Source organism: Pseudopipra pipra, chromosome 10 (assembly GCF_036250125.1).
Source record: "Pseudopipra pipra isolate bDixPip1 chromosome 10, bDixPip1.hap1, whole genome shotgun sequence".
NCBI lineage: Eukaryota > Metazoa > Chordata > Aves > Passeriformes > Pipridae > Pseudopipra > Pseudopipra pipra.
Genome location: NC_087558.1, coordinates 14,638,081 through 14,663,959, shown reverse-complemented (window position 1 = coordinate 14,663,959; position 25,879 = coordinate 14,638,081). Strand labels below are relative to the sequence as shown.

The following is a 25,879-nucleotide window of genomic DNA, read 5'->3' as shown; positions in this document are numbered from 1 at the left end:
TTGATACAGAATTAAAATTGGAAGAAAGTAAAGCCCTAAAATTATACTCAAGCGACAGCTCCAAATCTAAATATAAGAAAGCTTTTTTTAAGATAGAATAAAAATTTATTTCCTTCATACCTGCTAATCACAGAATTTTGTGTAACTTCAAGTGTCTGAATGACAGGCATTGTGTAGAAATTAAAATGAATACTAGGCTGAAGTCTGTTCAGTTTAGCAGATAGGGGATTTGGAGGATGCTGGTACTTTGGAAAGTATGTGGTCCTTGGGAGATTTGTTCTTCAGCATAATTTTTCTATGGAACAAAAACTCTAATTTAAATAACTCTATAGACACATAATTTTAGTTTATAAACTACACTTTGAATTTCTGTAAAAGAATACCACCTAGCTTGCCATGACACCCTTTCATACTGAAAAGAGAATTGTTAATCTGGACTACTAAATTTCTGGTCTTTAGAGGGAAGCTTCAAGAACAGTAGTTTGATCAAAACACTCTCAGTTCTGTTTATGAATCTGGGAATATGCATCAGCTGAATTGTGTCTGTGCTTTTAATATTAATGGAAACAACAATAAGAATCTGCATAGACACAGAGGGATCAGTGTATACAGATCTCTCAAAACATAAAATAGAGACACAAGGTAGGAGAAGGAATTCAGAGCCATCCTTCTCTTCTGTATTGTTTTTTATGCCAGTATCTTGATTTGCACTGCCAGGGGGATTAGGAACGGCACGCAGGAAAAAGCATGCTCAGTTTCTAGGGAGTAGTACACTTTCTGGTTTTAAATTAGTCAACTATTTATGAAGAGCATATTTGATAAAGCCCAGTGAAATCTGACTAGAAATGTCATTGATGTTTTCCTCAACTTTTTGACCAGCAGAGCCTAAGTGGAACTTTCAATAGGATTTTATTCTTCTAAACTGTGAATTAAATGAAAGATGTGATCTCAGAAACCTGATTCGCTAATTAAAAAATCTATCTTGTTCAGGTCAGCCATCAGCTGTGATTTTGTTGAATAATTGATGTCAGACTTTTAAATCCTTCCTTTTTTTTTTTTTTTTTTAAGTTTAGCAAGAAGCCAAAACAGTATTACTATGAAATGATCCCAGCTTCTATTAACAGGATCAACAGATTGCTGAGAGCTAATGCAGTAACAGCACCAGAACTAAAAGAGGATGTATCTGTCAGTTGATTTTTTTGATTGCTGGCAGTACATGTGAAATGGACTATTCACTTATTGCTGGCAAGCTAACAACAGACTGGTGCCAAGATAATACAACTAAACTCACTGGATCAACCAGACATTCATTTTTTTCTGAAGTTTGGAAAGCAAACCCCTGACCAGTACTGTTTATTAGAGCCACTTCCTCCAAATGCTGCTCTAGATTCTTCCCTTTCAGCTGCGTGTTGCCAGAGCATTCTTGCTGTTGAAGTGGTCAGCTCACTCTAACAGCTGTGGGTGCTGTTTTGCCTTTGGGGGGGTTTGAACCCAGCAGATCCAGCAATAGGTGATTTTACAGCATGGGACACGAAAAGACTTTTTTTCCCCTTTCCATATGATCCTGACTGGTGAGTGTGTTGCTCTCTAGAACCACCATTTCCGTCTCTCTACCCAGTCTGTGGTTAAAGCAATTAAAGCACTTTGTTACCCTTGTACCACATTCAAATACTCTGCCTAGCCAATAAGGGCTTAGTCAATTAAATTGATTAGAGTTTATAATGGAAGATATGTTGGCCCTTGTTACCAAATATATCTCATCTAAGTAAGCAGACTGCCAGAAAAGGCATTTTTGCTGGTTCATTGAGTATGAGAAATTTGCAATAGAAAATGCATTGTTGTAGCACTTTTTCTTTCCACATGCAAGTCAAACATTTTTTCACAAATTCAGAGCATGCTTCAGATAACATCTGAAAAAACTGCTAATGTAAAACTTGTTTTTCTGCTGAATCCCTGGAAAAACTTTCTAGTCTGTGTTAGCATAAAGGGAGCTGTTACTGTTACATATGGATCCCTGATTTAAGTAAGATGTATACCAAGGAGTAAATAAGGGTCTGATACATGGCAGACAGGGATGGTGAGGTTTGTGGTGAGGGAGCTGAAAGTACTAATTCTGGGGTTTGTTCATGAGAAACAGAGCAAATGATCTCTGGACTCTGAGCTGCACCACCAGTTTGATGATGGGACAGTGGACTTGGTGATCAAGTGTGATTTGCCATATTATTTGTCCATGGAACTTTGTTCATCTCTCACAAAGCCTTTGTTGTGGAGTAGCTTCAATACAGTGAGCAAGTAGGTTCCACCTTAAAGCTCATGGTTCAAAGTTATTGCTGGTATCCCAGGGAATTATTGCTTCCCTTCTCCACTTCCTCCTTCATTCAAGCAAGCACAGGGGTTCAAAGGGGAACAGCAATGCTGTGAAGGGGATGAGAGAGGGTGAAAGGAGCACTAATATCTCATACCAGTCACAGGGCAAGACTTATTTGCTTCCCTCTGCCTAAGCCCCTCCAACAGTTAACTCATCCATCTGGAGTTTGGTCATATAAGAAGATTGGGCTGTATATCTTCCATGAAAGTTGTAATCTGCTTATGTCTTGTTGTTTGACTTCTAATTTAGTTTTCTTTTTCTTTGTGCTAAAAAAAGTTAATTGCTCTTTTACTGCAAGTTCTCTTGATTAATAAGGCAGAAAAATCACAACATAATGTCTGGAGTATTGCATTTTCCTCCCAGAGGCAACAGCAGTGTCACAAGCACAGGGCTGTACCCTTGCAGTCTAAGTACCTAGGGAAAAGGGAAGCCAGCAAGCTGGGAATTTTTGCTTAAAAACAAATTGAATGAGTGAATAAAGAAAATCATTAAGGCTTCACCTATAAATACTCCCTAATTTAAATTCACATCGGCATGAAATTTTAAAGATTTATTTCCATAATTTGAAGTAAAAGGTATTTGTTTTAGGGGTGATTAATTCACACATTGCCTTATGGGTAAGGGAAAATTGCAGGATCAGGGTAGTATAAATTAAGGGTTGGAGTACATGTACTAAAAGTGTGAGAAAAGATTTTAGTCAAGGTTTTTTCCCAGTTCCTTTTTCTTATTAGCATAGAAGTTGTAAAATTTCCTGATTCATTAGCAGTAAACAGGTACTGGTTTTATCACCATAATAAATGAAATTATCATCTCAATTGTTTAAAAAAATTACCCATACCAGGAAAACAGTGGAAAGGAATAAAGGAACAGAATGAATTTATTACCTGTTTTAGAGTAGAAAGCAGTTAGAACACCTTCTTCAAGAAAAGAATAATATTTTAAGGTATGATCATGCTGAAACTTAGTAAATATTATGTATAACAGCTAGAGCTCAGGCACCAGAGTCCTTTGCCCAGACATGATCCTCTGAATCCATCAGAGCAGCTCTACTGCTCCTGCTGACCAGAAAATGGGGTTGTTTGGGTGAGTTATGAGGGGACAGCTGCTGATGGCAGATGTCTGTGCAGGGGCAGAGCTGTGCAAGCTCAGGTTTCGTTTATGAGGAAATCACTTTGGAGCATTTGGGCATGTGGGGGACAATTCCTATCCTGCAGTCTTTCTTTGTGACATGCTGGCCTGTGTCTGACTCTCTAATAACTTTTAGAACGTTCAGTATTCTTCATAGTTTTTTTAATAAATTAAATTAAAGGGTTTCTTTTAAAGATTTCTTTCTTTCCTTTGTTATTGACAAGTTGCCTGATTTCTGTGCAAGGCTGTTTAGTGATTAGAATGGAAAGCACATAAAAATGCTTTTTTCAGGTACTAAAGACAATTGCAGCACCTTGACTATCTTCTGTCCTTTGTCACTCCCTGGGTCCAACCCAGCTTCAAGGCCTTGTTTCCATGGAGGCAATGCTAGTTATTAGAGATATTTCTTCTACAAACAGACTCATGAATTCTCACGCCTTTGGTTCAAGCTTTATAGTTTTAAGCCTTATCTGGAGCTTTTATGTTCCATCTTCTTTGATCTTTTGCCAGAAGGTTTTCTGTTGCAGACTAAGGTTATGATGTTTGCATGTTTTACTTCTCCGTTCCTCTGTGAACAGCAAACAAGAGATGAAAACCCTACATCAGAGTTCCTTCTTTCAGACAGCAGCATTACAGGTTCTTGATCATGGACAAAGCATGTTTTTGTTTGATTACTCTTATTATTTGCACATTTTTTTAAGCATGAATATAAACTGGGAGATACCTTAGGCTCATCCATTGCTCTCGCTCAAGGCAAACCAGAATTGTGGGAGGCTTGAGCTAGGAATATGTTTCTCTGTTTTCCCCATGAATTTTAGTGATTTGTCCTTTTTTGTTTGTTTTTCTGTAAAGGTTTAACATTTTTGCAGTTTGGGTAGAGGACTGCAGTGTGAATTTTCAGGCCAGAATACCCTCTCTGATTAACAAGTCACCTGCTGCCACAATATTTCACCCATTTTACCTCTTTGAGTTGCTGGAATTGTATACATCAGTTCTGTTGCCAGAATCAAAGAATTCCAAGAGACTTTTAGGTTTTGACAGACGGGAATCTGCCATTGCTTCTGATAAACTATTGCAATGGTTAATTATCCCTCTGTGCTTATTTTAGCTTTCTTTCATTCACCGCTCTTTCTTTTTCTGCACTATGGAGGCTTCATGCTGTGAGTTTTCTTCCTGCAAATGTGCTTTATATATCCTGTTCTGGGCATCATTCGTTTTTTCCTGATAAACTAAACAAGTTGAACTGTTTAAGCCTCTTTCTGTAAAGTGTTCTAATTACCATAAAACCATGACTGTTGTTCTTTGCGTTCTCTTTTCTGTACCAATCACGATCAAGTGAATTGTGCAGAAGAGGTTTTTCAGGTGAGCATTCTTTTTTTTCTCAGAATTTTCTGAACTTTTCCTTATGGAGGGAGGCCCAATAAGTCTTTGACAATAACTTCAAAAATTTTAATAGATATTTTTCTTCATAGGTTGCAATTTGATGGTGGAGAACTGTCAATTTTTTAGTTGAAAGAGAAAAATCTGTCTCTAAAATTAATAGTTATTTTGAAATTGAAACTTAAAACCAATAAACATTTTGAAAACAAACAAGGTTTAGAATGAAAAGACTTATCAGAAAAACATATAAAGATATGGGTATGTATGCAGTTACCTTGTTAAGTAATTGGAAGCAACTGTTCTCTTTGTTCACTGTAGTTAAAACACAGAGTATAGAGACCTTGGATTTCAATAGGATAAGTTAGGATACATTGTGAAAACCTTCAATAATAAGAAAAATTAAGTACTAAAATGAATTTTCAATAGAGATTATGTAATTTCTATTACTGGAAGATTTGTCAGAAATGGTTAAGTACAGTTGACTGTGGTTTGGGCTTGGGGAGTGAGGGAGCATTGAAGATACTTTCAGTATTTCTTTCAAATTTTTTTGGACAATAGATATTTCTGCAGAATTCTGTGAGTCTGTGGTCCCTTCAAAGCCAATGTCTTCCTCTGAATTCACTGAGTGGGAAGTTGAAACTTGAAGCTGTCAAACAACCTGGTGACCTGAAGTTAATTAGATGCTCTTACCCCCTGAACATTCAAAGGTAGTGCACAGAGCAGATGATTTTCTCTTTCCCTAAATCATCTGAAGCTGTTTTGGGGCAGATGGAGGGATTAGGTAGGATACTTAGGTATGTGCCAGTCCTAATTTTTTTAGTTCTAAGATTTTAAAGTTTGATTCTGAACAGTCTCGTACATAAGTCTTGTGAAAAATAAACTTCAGTAAAGAATGCTATGAGTCCTGAGGAATGTAAAGCCCTGGCATGTCTTTTTGCATTTTTGCAGATTTCAGTCATAAGTGTTATTAGATATTTGTCTTGCCATATTATATCTGTATCTCCTTTGAGCCTCAAATTCCTCGTACACTCAGTTTAGAATAACACTTTTCTGCCTCTTTAGAACAGCAAAACCATATTCCTTTCCATTCAGGTGGCCTTAATTCCTTCAGGTTCTCCATTAGCAGAAAGACAGTTGTTTTAATAAAAGAAGCACTTAAAACTCCCCAGTATCATTTAAGGTGACCAAGAGAAGAGAGATTAAGTTTTGGGTAGGGTAGTCAAAGCAAGAATAGGACCTAAGCTCCTGCTATGAGCTTGACTCACTGATAGGTGTAGCAGAAAAGGTTTTTCTGGATTGAATGTCTCAGGGTTGTGTGAATGCTTTGAATGGGGAGAAATTGTACAGGCCTCTCTTACATTTTGCTCTGCTGAATAATCACTGCCATGATGCATTGACTTCTGAACCATTTTTTTTCAAAGTGAGCTTTATTGGCTAAACCTGAGTTTTCTCAAATAACTGTGAAAGCTTCTTTGTGCTTCAGTTTCCTTTCATTTCCAAAATTGGAATGTTAATTGCCTGCCTCAAAGTATCTGTGTAGCAAACCGAGATCCTTTTAATACAGTTACCTAAGCTCTGATGTATCCAACCAGCATAATGGCAAAGGTGTGAAACTGTTCCTACAGAGGGATGGGGGCTGACTTTCTAAAACTGTTAAAGTGACACGTACAAGGATTGTCATGTTTTTGCTTTGAAAATACAGCCTCGAGGTGATATAAGGATTACAAAAAATAGTGTCTGGAAATTTCTTAGGATTCTTAAAGGTTTGGCTTTGCAAGTGAAAAGCAGATTTTTTTTTTTTTAAATAATAATTAGTATATAACTAGATAATTATTTACTCTCTACTAGCCATGATGATGATTTACTCTCTACTGGTATATAACTAGTGGTAACCAGTCCTGTGTTTGAGGAAGAGGAAGTTACCAAGGTAAGTTCACATGAGGATACTCAGCTTCAGACAGCCTTTTATAATCAGATTTTGGAATGTATTTATGTACTTAAGACTGAAGAGAAGTCCATAGCAGGATTTCTAGAAGCCTCCAGGCACATTCTCTGAGTAGGGTTAGGTGATTTTATGTTTGACTCTAACCTTAGAAAAGCGGGATATGCAGTTCAGTTGTGGCTTCAGAACAAGCTAATTTAACCTTGGTTGCTTGACCATCATAGTTGTCTTTGTAAATGATATTTTACCTGTTGTGAGCTAAAATATGTCATATTAACCCTCAGTTTGAGTCTTAAACAAAAATATTTTGTCTAACATCTGGATGGGTTTGGAGCTTAGATACAGAGATTTATAATGACTTGGCTGCTAAATGCTATCTTGATTACATTCGGTTGAGCATCCTTGGAAAATAGGATGCACATGACCTATACTCCGTTTTTATTGATAACATATACTGAGAAAATGGTCTCCAAATATTCTCCGATAACACTTATTCAAATTTGTTGTTATTACTCCATGACACTGGTATAGATTAAGATAAAGCTATTTGCCAAGTGATCAAGGGAATTCACAGATTTATTCTTCTACTAGAAATATGACTTTGTCATATTGTAGGAATAATCTTGACCCATAGCTTAAGGAAAGTATCTTTAAAAAAATGAAAAAGATAATTCCACTGAAACTGTGTTACCTCTGAAAACTTCAGCCTGAATATGCTACCTATGATGTAACATATTTATCCAAACATATGAGTTCTTGTGGTTTAGACAATTTTTCGTAGTCAGAATTGGTTTGGCACCATCTTTTTTTTTTTTTTTTTTTTTTTTCTTTTAATGTCTTTTTGTTGGTCCAAGTAGTCCGCTGCTCTAAAGTAAACAATTTTTCTTTCCTTCCTCATTTGCAAGATCTAAGTTAGATTCTGTGCTTTGTTCTTTAATAAAGACTGTTGACTTGAAGTAGATTCAGCGAAGAACTTTCGAAAAATTATTTTCAGAAAAGGATATAAGTATCACTCCCTTTTCCTTTTCTGCTGTTCTTTGCCTGTGAGATATTGCCTAGGCTGCTGTTCCTATTGATCGTGATGGACAGATTGGCTACCCTTGCAAGGATTAAGGATTTGGGCCTGTGAAAAAAGAGCAAATCATTTCAAGGTTATTACTTTCCCAACTTCCATTAAAGCTCTTCAGTATTTAAAGAAATTCTATAGTAATTGATTGTCCTTCTAAGCATCAAAACATTTTATCCAATAAGTACGAGTCTTATTTTTAAGACAGTTTGCTTGTTGCAAAAGGCCAAATAATCCAAATGTATCTCTCTGCTTCTATTTCTCTGCTTGCAAAAAAAGAAAAGGCTTAAATTTTGTTTTATGCAGGTAGTAGTTTCTGTGAGATTTTTTGCTTTAATACTCTATAAAAGTAATCTCAAACAACAAAATTCAAACAGGCAAAACAGAGAACAAAAAGCATGGGGAACCCCTTCCACTCACATTAGTAATTCAATACCTATACTTAAATATAAAACTCACTTTTGATACTTTACAGGGAACTATAACTGAGTCCTTAGTGCTCTTAGCTGTCATCACTTCATGGATATTCTAGTCATTTGCAATATTGGTGGCCTTACGTGGATCTGAGATTATTTCAGCAAGTGGCATTTGTGCAGCAAAACTTAATACAGAGTAAAAAAAAAACCCTTCTTGAACAGGTTAAGAGTAATATGAGTAGGGGTAACATTCCTCTTTGTTTTCAGTCTGATGGATGTTTTAAGGTACTTCTGAGTTTATGTCATCAGTTACATTGACAACAGTCCTTTGAACATCTCTGATAACACTGAAAGCTCATGTCTGTAGATTTATTGCTCTGATTGTTAGGGAAAATTATTCACTCAGATGTTACATGGATTCAGCAAGGTGAAAAAAATGTTCAGATGTTCATACTGGACTCCAGGGAAATCTTTTTCATTTTTCAAAAAAACAAAGTGAAAAAGAATGAAACAAAACAAAAACATACAAACAAAAAAACCCAACCAAAAACAAAACCAAAACCCCACAACAAAACCAAACAAAACAGAAAATAAGGTAGGCTCAGGTTCAGCAGACAGTCTATTTGTTAAACAAGAACTAGTACTTGTTGGATAATAGGAGAAAGTATTTCTGTCAGGTAGAAAGAAGGAAACACAATATTACCAAAAGTACCACTTGTGTGACTTAGAAAATTGCTACTTGGTTCTAGATGTCCTCCTACAGTATAATTCAACACAAAAGAAGTGTGGTGATAGGGAAGGGTGGTGGTGACCTACTGTTTTAGAAAGATTTTCATGAGATGAAGATATTGAAAGGAATGGGGTGGTTAGATTTGGAGAGAACTTCAGAAGCTCTTCAAAATAAGCCCTTCAGAGCTAACAATCCAGCCTCACTGCTTTTGCAAAACGAGAAAGCTATTTAGGCTTTTATTAGGAAATAAAGAATATTGGTGAAATTGAATGGTAATACTTTGAAAAGCTGTAACAACAATTTTAACATTTAATTCTGGATAGACTTGTAGAATGATTGTTGTTGTCAGAACAGATGATTAAACCTTTCTTGTATGACTTCTACAGAAACAACAGACAACTGGAGTTTCAGTAAATGGTGCTTGTAGCCCAATAACATCTTTTGATTTCTGAACTTCTGTTAATTCTAAAAAATATTGTCTGGAATCAAAAATATTGTCTGAACTGATGATGAATCTTATACAGCCTTGAGAAAGTGGTCCAGTACCATCATTTCTTTGTTCAGCTAAATACATTCAGAACTAGAATCTCTTTTCTTCTTTTTCAAAATGTAGGCTGCTCTATGATGTAAAATAATTATTGTAGCACTTTTGCTAAGGTTTAGGAATTTCAGTAACTTTTTAAACATGGACATTAGAGCTGAATGCCACAGACCACCAACAGGTTCATTCACATGCTGATATAGAGGCAACGTTTTTCTGACCTCCAGTACATATTTCTGTATTTACTTTTTGAGCTCCATGTTAACTCAAGTGCTTATCTCTTGTAGTCTTACCTCTGCTGTGGCCCTGAAATCCTTTTAAATACTTCTGATTTCTATGAGGAGGTTTGTTTTTTTTTTAAGCATCACCTCTGATCTTTTTTTCCATATGTACAGTTCTTTGTCTGACTACTTTACAATAACACTGATTAGGATAAATGCCTCCTTGCTACCATATTCTGTGGAGAGCAGGGATTAAAAGCAGTAAAAACAGCTTATATGTTTCAGAGGACATCCACAATAAGTGAACAAAGATAAGAAAATACAAAACTCCAGAGTTCTTATGCCTTCAGCATAACACAAATTCTAATTGACAAAGATTGGGAAAGAAAATGAACGCTGCAGCAGGAATCAGGATAAGGGTAAATGTATTTGAAGTATCATCAGAAGTCTCTAACTCAATGTAGTCTCAAAATATGTCTGACTTGTTACACTAAACTGTGTTAAGTCAGAATTCCCTTGCAGGGAGTTCTGCTTTAGCCCCATCCAGCAGCTCAACCCCTCACAGCCACTGGCTCCTTCCCCTCACAATGGAATGGGGAGAGAACTAGAAGAGTGAAAGTAAGAAAGCTTGTGGCTTGAGATACAGACAGTTTAATAAGTAAAACAAAGGTTGTGAGCATAAGCAAAGCCAAACTTTCCAAGGGGATTCACCATTTCCCAAGAGCAGGCAGGTGCTCAGCCATCCCCAGAGCAGCTCCATCACACTCAATGGTGACTTGGGAAGATAAAACACCGTCACTCTGGATGTCCCTCCTTCCCTCCCCTTCCCCCAGCTTCATATGCTGGGCATGACACCAAATGTCCTGGCTCTGTCCTCTCCCAGCTTATCATGCACCCCCACCCCCGACGGTAGGGTGAGGAGCAGAAAAGACCTTGGCTCTGTGTAATCACTGCTCAGTGATAACTGAAACATCCCTGAATCACCTATGCTGTTCCCAGCACAAATCTAAGTCATAGATGTTGGAGATATAAAAGATATCCTACCTGATCTCTTGTAAGTGCAAGAAACATTTACGTTGCCTGTTTTTGACAAGTTGCAAGCACAGGATATCAGCAAAATGGTTCTGACTCCTTTAAGGAGGGACTGTTTCTTGAGAGTTCTGTATTATTTACTTCTAGGGTGACAAGAAGCACATGTTTAGAAGTTGCACTGAAATGACAGTGAAATCTGCCGGGCACAGACCTCAGGAGAGAGCTTAGAATGGATATCTTTTGGAAAATGTCTACTTCCCAGATATTGTGTTCACTGTGTTGCCTTAGAATTGGGAGGCAAAAAAAACTCCAGGCAAACTAAGTAGAGATAAGATACAGAACAGCTCTTTAACAAAGTCCTTCTGGCACAAGGAGCACAGAAAAGGTGCCCACCCCCCATTTCCAGAGGTTCCACAACTTATGCTCCGATCTGAGAACTACCCACTCCCAGATCTGCCCCCCGGGAATGCCTCCCTGGAAATTGAGTCAGAGGTCCTAAGACCCCTTTCTTCCTCATCTGCCTCTTCTTCACAGCATGTACTGTCTTTGGAGCTTCTCCAAGGTTCCAGGCTTGAAGGTTGCTTTGACTATGATGGTATCTTGTTCTTCAGGCCTAGTGTGCAAATGTTCTTAAACAGAATGTGTTTACTATAGTCCTGCCTTGAAAGAAGCCTAAACAAGCCTAAAGAATTTAGAAAATTCTATATGAAATGGGGGAATAGGGTTTGGTGAATGTTAACTACGATTCTAAAGTGTGAGAGACTATACAGCTACATTAAAATGTACAAAAGTAAAAATTCCTAACAATCCTGAGGCACCACTACTATGATCTATCCTTCCTATCAGAGTAGGGACACATTATGTTTACTTGCTATTAAGAAAGGTGTATTGATAGCTGTGCAGCTTTGAAATACAGACCACATTGTTGGAAGGATGAAAATTTCTGTCTTGGAATAAAACTAGACTGGGACAGTAGGAAGAGCCATTTCATCACTAAGGACTTGCATTGATTCAGTAGACATTAAAACTCTTGACCTCCTACGTCACTTGGGTGCTGTAAAGATGTTTCTAGACTACTTCTGCTTTTTGTAAGATTAAAAAATATATTTTTCAATATATATTACATTCAAAAATTATCCCATTTACATTTTAATTGTTGTGTGAAAAGAAGTGCTTTTATATCACAAAATACATATGAAAACAAATTTATCTTTTCCCCTAAAGGAACATATTTGACAAAGCTTAGAAATAGTTTTGCTTTCAACAAAAATATGCATATTATGTGGTTTTAACCCGTTCCAAAATAGAAATTCTGTTCCCATTGAGTCAACTGTAAGATTCTTAGAAGTTTAAGTCTACTTAGGAAATAGCAGTGAAATTTGAATATGCTTAGCCGGAAGAGAGAAACTCTTCCAGGCAGCTCAGATTTCTGTGAGGCAGCTCACATTTCTGAATGACTATTTGCAAGTTCAGTAGGTCGGATGCACTTTTTGCCACACTGTGGAAGTGGAATACTCAGAAACCTACTTCAATATCACCACTTCCTTCGAAAACACCACTTATGCTAAAACACCTACTCTGCCACTGGTTCTCTAGAGCCTCTAATTTATGGCATAAAATATCATTATTTTTAACAGAGCAGAAGGATTTCTTACGTTAGCCCTTCCTTAGATTTTTTTTATATCATATTGAGCATTTATAGCTGAATGTCTATCTTCAAGCATTTCCATTTCATTCCCTAATTTTTCCCATTTGTAGTGCATAAGAGTCCAATTCAACATCAAATTTCTCTTCCATGGGTTTAATAGCACTTAGTTTGGTACTTACAGAAATTTCAGAGGTAGAACCAATCTCTGTCAGCTTCCCCAGGGTGGAAATTACAGGGTGTGGGAGAAAATATGGAGCTACTAAGGGAGAACTCCCTTGAGTGATCTCCCTATCTTCCTCTCCAAAGCATATTAACAATCATTTCTTAAGCATCACAGCTATATTTGGAGGGTTTTTTTTTCTGACAAATAGAAGATAAAATCTTGTGCAAGGTTTTCTAAGCTAAAAGCTTTGCCCTCCAAAATCCTACTGCTCGACATCTGAGCTGTGCTTGCAATTAAGGACAACTCCAGTGAAGTTAATATAATGCCACTGTGTCTGACAGTGTTCACAGTGGTGGAGTTCAAATTAGAAAATTACACTATTGAAGAAGAACAGCCCTTTTGCACAGCTGTGAAATTATTAACTCTAAGAAAATGGCAGAATACTTTTTTTTATTATTTTGCAGCTTTTAAATTAATACCATCACTGTTGATTAAACTCAAGGTCACACGAATTCTACAGAAAATGGTCTTGGGTTCTGTGGTTGCTGGTTACTGTGGCAACATAATTCATATCAGAAAAGCTTAATTTTATTGTGAAAGTTAGTGATGCTTTTAGCACCATAACCCTTGACAGTTTGTTTTGAAATTAACTTTTATCATTTTTCTACAGTACAGTATGGTGCAAAATTTTTTCCTCTAAGAAAACATAAATGTTGGAGAGAAGTTATTAATAAAACGTTTGGGTTGATGGCTTATCACCACTTGTAAAACACTGACTGTATGTTCATCAGCTGTCATTTCCTGCAACCTTGATAATATAGTGGGGGTAGCGTTCTGTGCTAGAGCTTTACTTCTTTTGAAATGAGTTGGATGTTGTTCACAGGCACAAAACCTAAAACAAACAACCCCCTACCCCAGTTATCATACATGCATATGTAGACAGATATGCATATCCTTCAAGTACTAGGTGATATTTATATTTGTTTTATTTTGAAACTCCAGGGGTGAGATCTTAACTAACAGTCACTGCCAACATGGAACCTCTATTCCTCGTGCACTTTCTCTTTAATTTCATGGGGTAACTGCAGTAACAAGGAATGAACTCTGAGAAAAGGAAATGTTTCTATTCACTGTACTGAAGTTCTTCCCCTGCAGGTTTTGATGGCTATTTCCAAATGTGTCACTTGCTGACAGTAGGTGAATGAAAGCAGGTTCGTATCGGTTTTCATGAAAGTAAGGGTAGAACTCTGTAGAAGTTGCTATTTTCTCTTTACTTCAAAGCAAACTTGGCATGATATTGTATTGACACTTATGTTACACAACCATAATTTTGGTCAATCAGAACAATCTCTGTTTCTGCACTGTTATTTTTTGGGGCAGTTACTGCTCTTACTTGTATCTTAGATTTACTTGTGTCTTGGATATCTTTGAAATCCTCCCACATCTCCCTGAACTACATCTCGCGTACTGAGCTTCCAGCCTTACTGAGCTATTCAGTTCTGCTAACGCTGACTGTGTTGAAGAGGGCTATGATTGGAAAACTGTGAATAACATGAATAGTGTTTTTCTATTAACTTGTTTTCTCATATTAATGTGCAATGGGAAAATGTGATCTGTGTTCCTAAGTGAGTGAGATTGGCAAAAAAAATACAAAGTAACAGATTCATACTCCTCCCTCTCAGGCAAATATTGGACACTGTTTCATCTGAGTTGTCCCTTTGAAGGACTCTTCTGTTCTCACTGGAACTTCAGATTAGTCTAAACTCCTTTGTAGTTAAGATCCATATTGCACTGTTGCAATCAATCAGAACTGAGATTCACTGGATATTTGATGGAAACTCTACAATCACCCTTATGCATAGCACAATTGGAAGTCTGATCTAGTTGTCTGCCTCTTCTATCAGGAGATGAAGTATGAGGAGGCAGCTGTCAGAAATTGATAATGAGATGCACTGATAGAGCTGTGTGATTACTTTTAGCCACCTTTTGTCTATACAAAGCACAGTGGAAGCTGAATTATCATTATGCTAAATTATAAAAGAGTTTTTTACATAATTGTTTATTCAGACCTGTCAAATATAATTTAAATGGTATGATACAGGCCCAGAACTGTTTGCTTTTCATGTGACCATCCAGTGGAAACACAATCTCTTGCCACAGTCAACATTACTAAGCTTCATGATGCCTTCAAGGGTGGCCTACAAGAATGAGTTTTCCTCACTTGCAGTCTGGTGCTGAAGTCACTACACAAAGAGAGTAAGGTCAATGATTTCTGACTCAAATTTGCCATTACTTTGGTCTGCTTCACTAGATCAATGATGATAAAGAGGCTGGGTATGCAAAGTATTTACAGTGCTCTCTAACTTCAAGCACCTAATTTAAACTTAAACCTGATTTAAATCTAACTTAAAATGGCAGGATTGATGGCATAATGCAGCTTTAGAGTCTATGTAAATAGATATAAAGATTCTAATTATTGGTATACTAATGTTCTGCGGAAAACTTTCTTAAAAACCTTCTGAACAATGTTCTAGAGAAGAAAGCAAGGCAGAAAACTATATATATATATATACCTGTATGTATAACAATATCCTTGTATTCTGGAAAGCTGGTAGGACAGAAACACAAGCCCTGTTAATGTTTGCTATTGATCAGACTGTTTGTAGACAGCTCTTCCTATTTTTTCTCTCTCTATTTCTTCCTCACTCCAGTGAAATATTAATAGTGATCTCCTTTACTACATCAAAATACAGAAACAAAGTATAAATTGTATGGTTACAAATTTTTTAACGTGACATTACTGAAGAATCAGATTAGTTTAGGGAATGCCTAATTCATTGTCTGGTTCACATTGCTGGATACTGACAAAATTCTATTAATCTTTCTTTTCTAGCTAATTGGGGTTTCTATGCCCTTTTCATGAAAGACTATCCTATTCATAAATCTAGTAGATCCAGGACTTATGTTGCATTGCTTTTATTATTATTGTATCACTGTTTCAGTAGTTCAGTTTTAGAGCTGCCGACATAACTGTCAAGGAGATTTACAACCGACTGTTATGGCAACATTTTATAGCTCACACTGCACTAGAGATCCTTTAGAGACTGAACAATTATCCTGTGGCTTCAGTTTAAAAATACAGTTTCTGTTGGTACCAGAAAATACTGGAATATCTGTTGCCCACAACACCTTTTTACTTATTTTGGATAGAATTCTGAGTTTTCCACAATAATGATTTGCTGCTAAACTAGAAGTTAATTGTTGAAATGCACTTCTCCCCTCCATGCACATCTTCCCTGCCCACCGTGGCTCATAGCACTGCTGTCCCTTTCCATGTTCTACATTCCAGAACCTGAGAGTAGTAATTGAAAAGCTAAACAAGAAAACACATTATTTCCTTTCCCCCTTTTTTGAGAGTTTCTACAGAGAATACTGAAACCAAAACTCTGCTTTGTCAGGGATCATCTATCACTATCTTCAATTTTTTACCAGTATCCTGCACTTTCCTGACATGATTACTTCTCCAGCTTTCTTTATCTTCCCTTCCCTCCCCCTCCTTTCCCTCCCCTCCCCAAATTCACCCATACCCTTTTTCGCATCACTGTTACTAATCTGAAAACTCTGATATCCCCTTTCACAAAGGAAATATCCATGTGGTTTATCTCTTGTACCTTGGAAAATATTTACTGCTCAGTGTTCTCCTTGATATGCAGTTCACCTGCTGGTTTTCCTGATGCAATCTTTCTTTGATAAATCTCTCACTGAATACGTTACCAGCTCAACATCTCATTAGTGGATACATGTGGGGGGTGTGTGTGTGTGCAGTCGAGTTCTGTGAAGATCAAGGAAAGTAAAAAAAGAGGTAAAATATTCACCCCTTAATGTTTCTCTCTTACTATTTTTAGTACTCATTCGTGTGTATGGTAAATGTATATACACGTATAAAACAAGCGAGAATTGCAATTACAGTGCAAAAAGTAGTTGTTAAGAAAGAGAACATTTTGTTATGAACAGGGGGATTAATGAGGCCTGGCTTCCTATGGATTTACGTCCTTTGTGTCCTCAATCCTCTCTTCTGACTGCATTGCTCCCCGTTCCTTCCCAAGTCTCCTGTGATGATCACACTGGCAGGAAATAGCACTTTCTGCAGTTAACATGCAGCTGCTGAAGAGAAGTGTATAATGGCTGAATCCTGTCTTTCCCTCTCTTAGAGCACTAATTTGTTTCTTTCCTGTACAGCTGCTGATCTCCAGAATGTGTTTAAGTGCTTCAGACTTTTATCTGTCTTTCAAATTTGTCCTCAGCTGGCCACTATTTACTGTGGGAAAGGCAATTTAGCAGACATGAAGCATTTTTAAATGTGTCTTGCTCCTTAAGTACCAAACTAAAAATGAGATCAAATTAAAATATACAGTTTGTGTAGAATAAAGTATTTTGGGAGCTTCAGTTATTATTCCAAAAGTCTTCTACTTAATGCTGAATTAATCACTGAGCCTACTGACTAAATAAGATGCTTTTAATAAATAAAATTACTAAGTGTCCTTAGTAAAAGGATGTACAACTCTCAGAATTTGAACTAACAAATTTATTAACATGATGATGAAGGTCATGAACTCAGTAGAGGTAGTGCTCTCATGGCACATCATGACTTTCCATATTTTCTATCACATCTAACATTTCTGCATTCCAGAAACGGTCATTTTCTTTCTTTGTCTCAGAGGAACTAAGAATTTCATCACTCTCCCTAATCCCTCTTTCCTGGTGTTCATCTTTCCTTCTCTTCCCACCATCCCCAATATCAACACATATAGCAATTGACTCCACTTCTACCAGACCAAATAAGCCAAGGTTTTCCGTATGGGGAGGTGTGAAGTTCTGTGCACCTATACGGGACTAATTGTTTTCTTTCATAAATATTTGAAAAATTACAGGCTAGCATTGTTAAATACCCAGTCTTTTAGTACTGAATCATGCAATCAAGAGTTGCATAATAATGCCTCCAAAGCATGTACTCAGTACCTGAATGGTTACAGAATGTCATCTCTCAGCTGAATCAGTAAGTGTGATGGTTTGTGTGTGCCAAGTAGCTGGATGACAGAATATAAATATTTTATAATAAAATATAACTCTCCAAAGAGCCCAGTGTAGAAATGGAACTCTTAAGGAAGCATAAAGGTTCGCTAGCTGAGTGCTTGCCTCTATTTGCTATTTCAAATAATAACATTAAAATATAAGCCCTGAATCCACATAAAAATAGCCTTGAAATGGTAAAAGGAGTTTGCAATATTAATGGATTAGAAATAATTCATCACTCTAGCACACTTCTGAGTGCTATATCAATTTATTTAAACTGTTTTGGTGCCTAAGGTTCTCTAAATCATTGTAACTATTGTAACTTATTTTGATGAGACTTTTGATTAACATTAAATAAGGGCAAGGGATTTCAAGGTGTTTACTAGATGATTCATAGTTAAACATAAATATAAATATAAAAATTGAAAGAGTCAAAGGGAGAGGAATAGGATAAAATGCTCTGGAGAAAATCTTTAGAAGAGAGGAAACAAATACATTTGAAGGCCTAGACCCTTGTGGTATTGAAGCAACAAGAATCCCTTTGAAGAAATGACCAGATAGTTAATTTTAAGCATAATTTACTGAGTTGGAAAAAACTCAAGTTCTATATGCTGAAAGTACCGTTATAGATCTGAATCTGAAGTCTCCATGTCTGCTCAGCAAAGCAGGTGAGAGCACGAAGATTGCGGAAAAAGGACAAAAAAGTTAGTATGGAAAGAATAAAATTGTCTGCAAAGTTTTACCTGAGGTTTGGTGGTTTTTTTTTTTTTTTTTTAATTACCTCTCTGGTATAAATTGCCCTTTTTATTTAATTAATTTAAAGAACTATGCCAGTGCCACACACTCATATACTTTGCTGGGATCAGCCATAGCTTGCAGGAGGAAAGATGTGGCACAAGTTGTAGTTTTTTAACTGATTCTCAACAATGAAAGCAGAAGACATTTGTAAATACTTCAGTTAAAATATATTATCAGGGTTGTGTTTCCTTTGAAAAGGCTTTGTGGCAGGAGCAGTTTCAAGAAACTTCATTAATATTTACTAAAGATTTTAACTCCGGGACAATAAAGGAAGATGCTGAGACACTCTGGGTACCATATTGTGTCATATTTAGTTGTTGATTAATGAGATTCTGGCTGAGGTTGATAACTGATGAATCTTTACTGTAATTAATAGTAAACATGCAAGGAAGGCATTTCTGAGAGTGGAGAGTGAAAGATGTGTGTGACTTTTAAGCAGTTCATTCAAACATGACATTTGAATCTTTATGCTGATGTAAAAATTGCTTGGCTCAGAAGATATGGGAGATCAGAGATTCTGAGCGGTTGTTTTTCCAAGGCAGGTCCTGCTAGCCTTTAAAGAGGCCTTCTAAAATGCAGTCTCCTCACCCTCCCATTTCTACCTGTGTGCCCATCATAGCAGTGATATTTTTAAATTTCATTTTATCTGAAATTTCAGCCTTTAGGAATTTCAGTCTTTTCTGAAGCCCTGAATTCAGACTTGTATTGCAAGCAGAAGACTGCTGTCAGATTCTGCTGTTTGTTGATTACTGCCAGAGGCAGGCTCTTCTCTCACCATCCTGCTGGATGAACTGCCAGAGGTTTGCTGTCCCACTAGTTATGTTTCCTTCAGCAATTGCTGGACTGTTGGCAACACCTCTTCACACACATCTCTTTGCTCTCTTCTTATCACCATTGCAGAAGCAAGTTAATTATCTTGTCCCTGAATATCTTGAAGGAGAACTTTTGAGATATCCTCTGCATCAGGTCCTAAAAAGCAGAAATTAAAGAAAAACAGAAATTAAAGAAACACTAAAACAACAGCTGCAGCTTGATCCAGGGTGTCTGATAAATATTTGAAAGCACTCACAAAGGAGTGCTTGCTGTGATATCTCACCCAGCTTTCTGCCCTCTCTGGTTCATCTGTCCATCCCTGGTAGGTGAAATAGGCTGTTGGTATTCCCAGGCAGGCTGCAGACAAACTCCACCATGGCTTAATGTATGGGATCATATGGCATATTTTGTGGTTTAGGACACAGGGTTATTACGGCATCCCAACATCTAATACTTCTGTCTTTCACTTCCACACCTCTGTAATGAGAATGATAATGTTTTCTCAGTTCCTTATCAAATCTGCAATATGAAGTTTATTTTTTAGGTATTGAATCTCCCTTTTTCCCAGCATTTGCTCTCAATTCTTGAGAGTCTCCTTTTATTTTTCAGTTTGGTATCATAGCCAGTCTTCTGCATAAGCCAAATCTCCATGACCCCAATTACATCATACTTCTTTTTAACTGCTCTTGTTGTGCCTAAAATAAAACCTGCTAATTTGTTCCTTCTGCTGCTTCTATTTTTGTAGAAAGAATTGACTTGCACAGGACTTGCTTTCTCCTCTGCTCTCCTCACCATTTCTCCAACTCACTTGCTCCCTGCTGCTGGGAGAGAGATTCTGCTTTTTGGTTACTGTTTTAGTTTTATCCAGGATTGCTGTTGCCCAGGATTTAACTCTTGACAGTCTATACAGTTTTCCATAAGAAAAAAAAATAATATTCCGTCTATGTTTTTTGGTTTCATTTGTTTGTTTTGTTTTTTGTTTGGTGTTTTTGTTTGTTTGTGTGGTTTTGGTTTTTTTAAGGAAAAAATAATCACTTTCTGAAATGTTTGAATATGGAGTTCAGTTAATATATATATAACTTAACCAAGTGCATGTGCTTAGAGTTTCTTCCATTATTGTTTCTTATTTTTCTCTTTATTTTCCCTCCGTGATAATTTGTTTCCCTTTTTTTCATATTGTTTGAAATAGATGGTGCTCACATTTTCTTGAAATGAAATCAGCTGTAACCTAGAAAATTCTTTAAACACTACTGCCAAGAAACTGAAAAGCACTTAAGTGATTTAGAAAAGAAAGAGCTGTTTCACAACCCAGCACTATGTGCAACGTTCCCAAAGGGAAGCTGGCATTCCCCTCTGCCAGTGCAGTGCTGTGCAAGGGCACCAGTGGAGCTCTGGCAAGTCCTAGAGCTGCATATTATTGGTTTTCGTGTCCTAAATCACGTAAGCAGGTCTGAACATTTTTTTCACCTCTAATTAGAAAGCAGGATGTGAAATTTAAAACTGTCTGGATTTTCCTGGGAAATGCCATCATTCAAATGTGTGCATTATCCTACAGCATCATCTCCATTCATAACTTGGGAGAAAGCGCAACAGGGACAGGGATTGCTGAAACACCATTCTGAAATGTACTTTTTTGTCTTTGAATTCCAGTCACACAGAGATTTTCCCAAAACTGTCAAGGCCTCTCTGTGCAATCTATGCATTGCACAAAGGAATAGTGAGAGTGATTGTTAAAAACTTTGTAACTGATGCAAACAAGAACAACTAGAGAGGAAGTGAACTCACACCCAAACTTAATATACAGGAAGAGTAACCAACAAAGCCTTGAACTCCTGACTTACAGCTTAAAGTTTTCTATCCTGCTTCTGTCCTTCCTTCATCCTCATTTCAGGCTGTTCTTCTGATAAAGTGACCTCTAAGTGTCACAGGGAAGAGCTGGATCCCCAGCAGCTTCAAAACCCTCAGCTGCTGGTCCTCAAAGCTTGTCTCAGCACCTAAGCAATATTGCTTTTGACAAGAGAACCCAGGACTGTTTCTCCAAGGGCAGACAATGCTGTGGCTGGGTTTGTGTTTCAAAGGTGGATGGCTGCAAAAACTACTTTAAATGGAACAGTAATTAATTTTCAGACACATAGAAGACTTCTTGCCCAAATTGGGCATTTGAGGTCAATTCAAATAGTTTGTTAGATGGTATAGTGCTTTGAATAGAGTAACAGATACTCTTAGATATCGGAATATATTGGAAATATCAAGGGGCAAGGGAGATTTCTGGGTCTTGTCACATGGCAGAGAGACTACAAGAAGTGCAGTGAGTTGAATTATTTAGCCCTCTCACTTGTGAGTTCCTTCTGGGCTGATGGGGAAGGAGCTCTGGAGAATCTGAGAGCTGCAGAGACACCTCTCTCCTATACCAACTGTGCTCAGCTGGACTCTGCCCTGCTTGGCCAGCCAAGCACTCCTGAACCTCCTGGGTAAAGAGACTTGTGAGACCAAGAGACAGCAAACAGGATTAATGCAGGAAGGAGCATTTGAAATTAGAGCAGTGTCAGACTTTCACAAATACACATGGGCAATATAGAAACTTTATTTCTTGGCATTTGCTAGAATACAATCCAAAACCTGTACTTAACCCTGTACTGTTTGAGGAGATTAGTGTGACCAAGAGAGAGAGAAAGCCTGTGAGAATACCAATGGGTTTCTTTTTTTTGCCCTGTAGTCAATGACTTCTAGGGCAAGGGGTTTGCTTGCATTTAAACTGGTACTGGGAATCTTCTGGGCAAGGAAAAAAAAGTATTAAAATTAATCAAACAAAATAGAGAAAATGTCTTAGATTACAAGGTCTGTAAAAAGGGTAAAAAAGGGGTGAAGTGAAGAAATCCTAGCTGAATCCTGGAGGAATCTGCTGTTGTGACATTCTTCAGGCATTTCAGGCTACCTTTCAGGGTCCTGCAGCATCTTTGAATGGGTGCCATGGTGACTAGCATGGCTTCAGAGGGCTGCAGACTGGGCAAGGTGTTGAGCATACCAAAGTGTGAGCACGTGGAAATTCCTTTAGCAGAGATATGTATCCACTGTGGTGTTATTTGTGCTGAATTTTTCTGGCAGAGCGATGGACTCTGTGGGACACAGTGCATTGGTACATGGAATATCTTGCTTGGCAGAAGCCTAAGAAAATGGCTTTATTTTTTTTTTCTGCAAACATTCCTTTTCACTGGGCTCTACAGAGAAAGCAACTGTGCACTGTAGTGGCTGCCATCTGTCTTCCCACTACCAGAGTTTTTCCACTCTAGCAGACAGTAAATGCCCCTGAAACATATTCCAGGTACCCTTCTGTGTCCCCGGACCCTCTGTGCTGCACACAGTCACCCATCACAGGAGTTAGGTCTAGTCCAGAAGTATGTACTTTTTCCACTGGGAACATGTCCAGAGTGGTGGGAGAGGTGGGGGAAATGGCAGAGGTCTTTGGCTGTCTTGGAGCACATAGCTGGGCTGGCTGGAGGACTAGAACAGAGGTGCAGAACAGGGACACTGAACTGAACCTGTGGCCCCACCCTCCTCCTCTCTCAAGCTCTTTCCTCTGATATCCTTTACAGCAGGTGTAGTGTTAAGCAGTCTCCTTGAATTTGTGTCAAAACTCCCAACTCTTATTTGGTTATTTTTAATCGTGTGAAAACCTTCATAGAACTTGAAATTAAACGGTTGCAGGGAGGAAAAAAAAATTTAGAAAAAAATAGAAGCAAAAGTGTTACCAAAAAAGAGGTGTTATTTTAAATTTCTTTGCAATTTTAGATGGAGCAGATTATTTGAAAAGGTTCAAATAAGTAGATTTAGGTGAAAAAAACAATACATTTAAAGCATTGTTTTAAAATATTGAGTTCAGTAAAATCTTAGATTTATTTTGCAGCTTACATTAAGTGAAAAAAACAAATCACTTTAGAGATTTAAAGAACACTGCATTCTCAGAATAAAAACCAAAGCAGTTTCATAGGAGTTAGTGAGGTTGTATTCATGTCTTTCAGATTCGTGGAATATCTAATTTGAGGACAGACTGTATCAGGGATTAGTCTGATCCCAAAGTAGCTAAAAGACTGCTGCAAAGTCTGGCTTAGAAGAAACAAGATTGTTTAAATTAGGAGAGCACAGAAGTTTTGTCAAGAAGGTGATATAATGACTCAGTGGACTTAGTTTGCAAAACAAAGAATCAGAATTGCTTGCTGTGCTGGAGGAAAAAAAACCCTGGAAAATACAGAGTGTGATTCTGAATAAAATAAAAAATGCAAGTAATGCAGAAGAACGGTCAGCACTAAAGAGTGTTGTGCCTTTACACAAAGGTGCAACGCTTGCATTAAGCAAAAACATTTTCTGAAAGCCCACAGACAATGACAAATAAGTACACTTACACATGCACTCATACATATTCCTCACAGTGCAGATTGAAGCAGAAGGTGATTGCAGAGCAAGGAGAACCAAAGGATAAGAAGATTTCTCTGCACAATTTGCTGAGGAAATGGTTGCACCTTTTGTTTGAAACATTTCCTTGAGCATAAACAGTCTTTTCCTGGTTAGTTTGTAAGATGTTCTCCTCACAGAGACACCAAACAGGTCTCACTCTTCCCACTTCAGACTCCTTTTTGTAATGCTCAGTAGTGTAACTGCTGCTGTATTAGAAGTGCACCTTGCCACATACTGAGTTGTGCTCACTGAAGCTCACACAGTTATGGACTCAGACTTCTGACTAGTACAGGTACACACGAGCAGTGGCATTGTTGTGTCAGTAATGGTCTCATTTATCTGCAAAACTTTAGTGAGTTTCTGGTCCTTCAAAATGAAGGAAAATTAAAATTGACACTCGGGGAAAAGACTGCAGGTTTGGCATGTGAGTGAAAAAGGACTGTGTGTAAAGCTTTGTTTCTTTAGTTTAAAACAATAAAAAGAGAGAGATGAGGTAGGATATACTTGCTATTTTTTAATAGGATTTAATTAAATCACCTTTATTTAAAATTAATTAAATTGAATTGAAGAGGATAAGAGTGAATTAGAGAAACACCAAGAAGGACAAAGAAATGGTTTAAGTGAAAAAACAACACCTGATACAGACAAAACTCTCTATAAATTACTTATTAATAAATATATCACTCATACAGGAAATTATAGGAATCCATCAGTTCTGGATGAGTTCAGTAATAGTAACAGTGTGGTTAAATCACCAAGTCTGGTCACAAGATAGACTATATAAATTGTGTTGGCTCTAAATAGGACCTTAGGACATTACCACCTTCAGCAGGTGGATTGGAAGGATTGGAATTGAAGCTCTGTTCAAATTCTGCATTCTTGTGCCTCCAAGTTTACTGATTAACCTGAAACGTGAAGTCTGGATAAGTCAGGCCCCAAGGCAGGTGGGTTGTGTTGGCATTGTCCCAAAAAAGTGCCTCAGCTTCATTTACCATTTGTTCTTTCTCTTTCATGAGCAACTGTTTTATAGATCTTTCAGTGAATTGCTGTGTGAAAGACTATTATTGTGACTGTTGCTTTCTTTGAGGCTTTTTAAGCTGAAAGTTTTGCTTTTTTTAGTTTTGTTGTATAGGTAGAGCAGGAAAAATATTTGTATTCTTGGTAGTTGCCTTGTTTAGGGCTGAGGTTCTTCTGCAGGATCAGTCTCATGCTGGAGGGAAACAGAGTCTGCTTCAGTGTCTTTCCTTGCATTCAAAATGAGATTCTGACATCCCAGAAAATATCCTTCCGTGCACGCAGTTTCATGTGATTCATGAAAGTACCACTGAGGATTCATTTTGTATTATTTTGGAGATATTTTTCATTGCTGACAAAGAGGTGAACTTTTATATGTATGTAAAATAGAAACCCAATATGCCTGTTCAAAACTAATCATGAAAAATGTCAGAGGAAATTTTTTAAACTACAAGTTGTTTTTGCAATCGGGTAAAGTAGCATATATTTGGGTCTGGATATTATTCTCTCTGGAGGATGGAAACAAGAATTTGTTTCTTTCTACATGTACCTTTTCATTATGCAATTGTACAGGCTGTAATACAAAGAACATGAAATGGTAATTCTTCATTTTTTGATAATAAGAATTAATATAAATTAATTTGTAAAATAATGTATGAAAACACGTAACAAAAATCCTCTGAATAATCTTTCATAACAGAGAAAGATTTTAACTTTTTTCATGAATCTGGGCCCATGCTGTTGATTTATAACTCCTGAAGGAGAAACAATCGGCTCAACCAATATTGCATCATTGTCAAGCTATTTAATGGAACTTTCTTTTCAGCCCACACTATGACAGGTCTCATACTCCTAAGAAAAATCCTGTTATTATCAATTCATTATTATTTTTCATTGGAGGCATAGGGTCAGGTCACAACTCTTTTTTTTCAAAGACCCTGTGACTATTGCTTTCACTTCCAGAGATAAATAAGGAAATGATGGATGAAACTTACTTATTGCGGTTAAATTATCAATAGAAAAAATTCATCAGCTGGTCCATCAGGGTAAAGAAATTTCATAAATTCAATAAACCACTAGCAGCATAATGTGTA

General features: G+C 37.2%; 1 long non-coding RNA gene across 2 annotated transcripts in view; it reads left to right on the top strand.

Moving 5' to 3' along the window:
• Window positions 1-23,603, top strand: part of LOC135419301 (uncharacterized) — a 131,476-nt gene extending 107,873 nt beyond the window's left edge. For both annotated transcript variants that reach the window (XR_010432916.1, XR_010432915.1), the window contains exon 3: window positions 23,339-23,603. This is a non-coding gene — a long non-coding RNA (uncharacterized LOC135419301). The remainder of the gene's footprint in view (window positions 1-23,338) is intronic.
• Window positions 23,604-25,879: the final 2,276 nt, after the last annotated feature.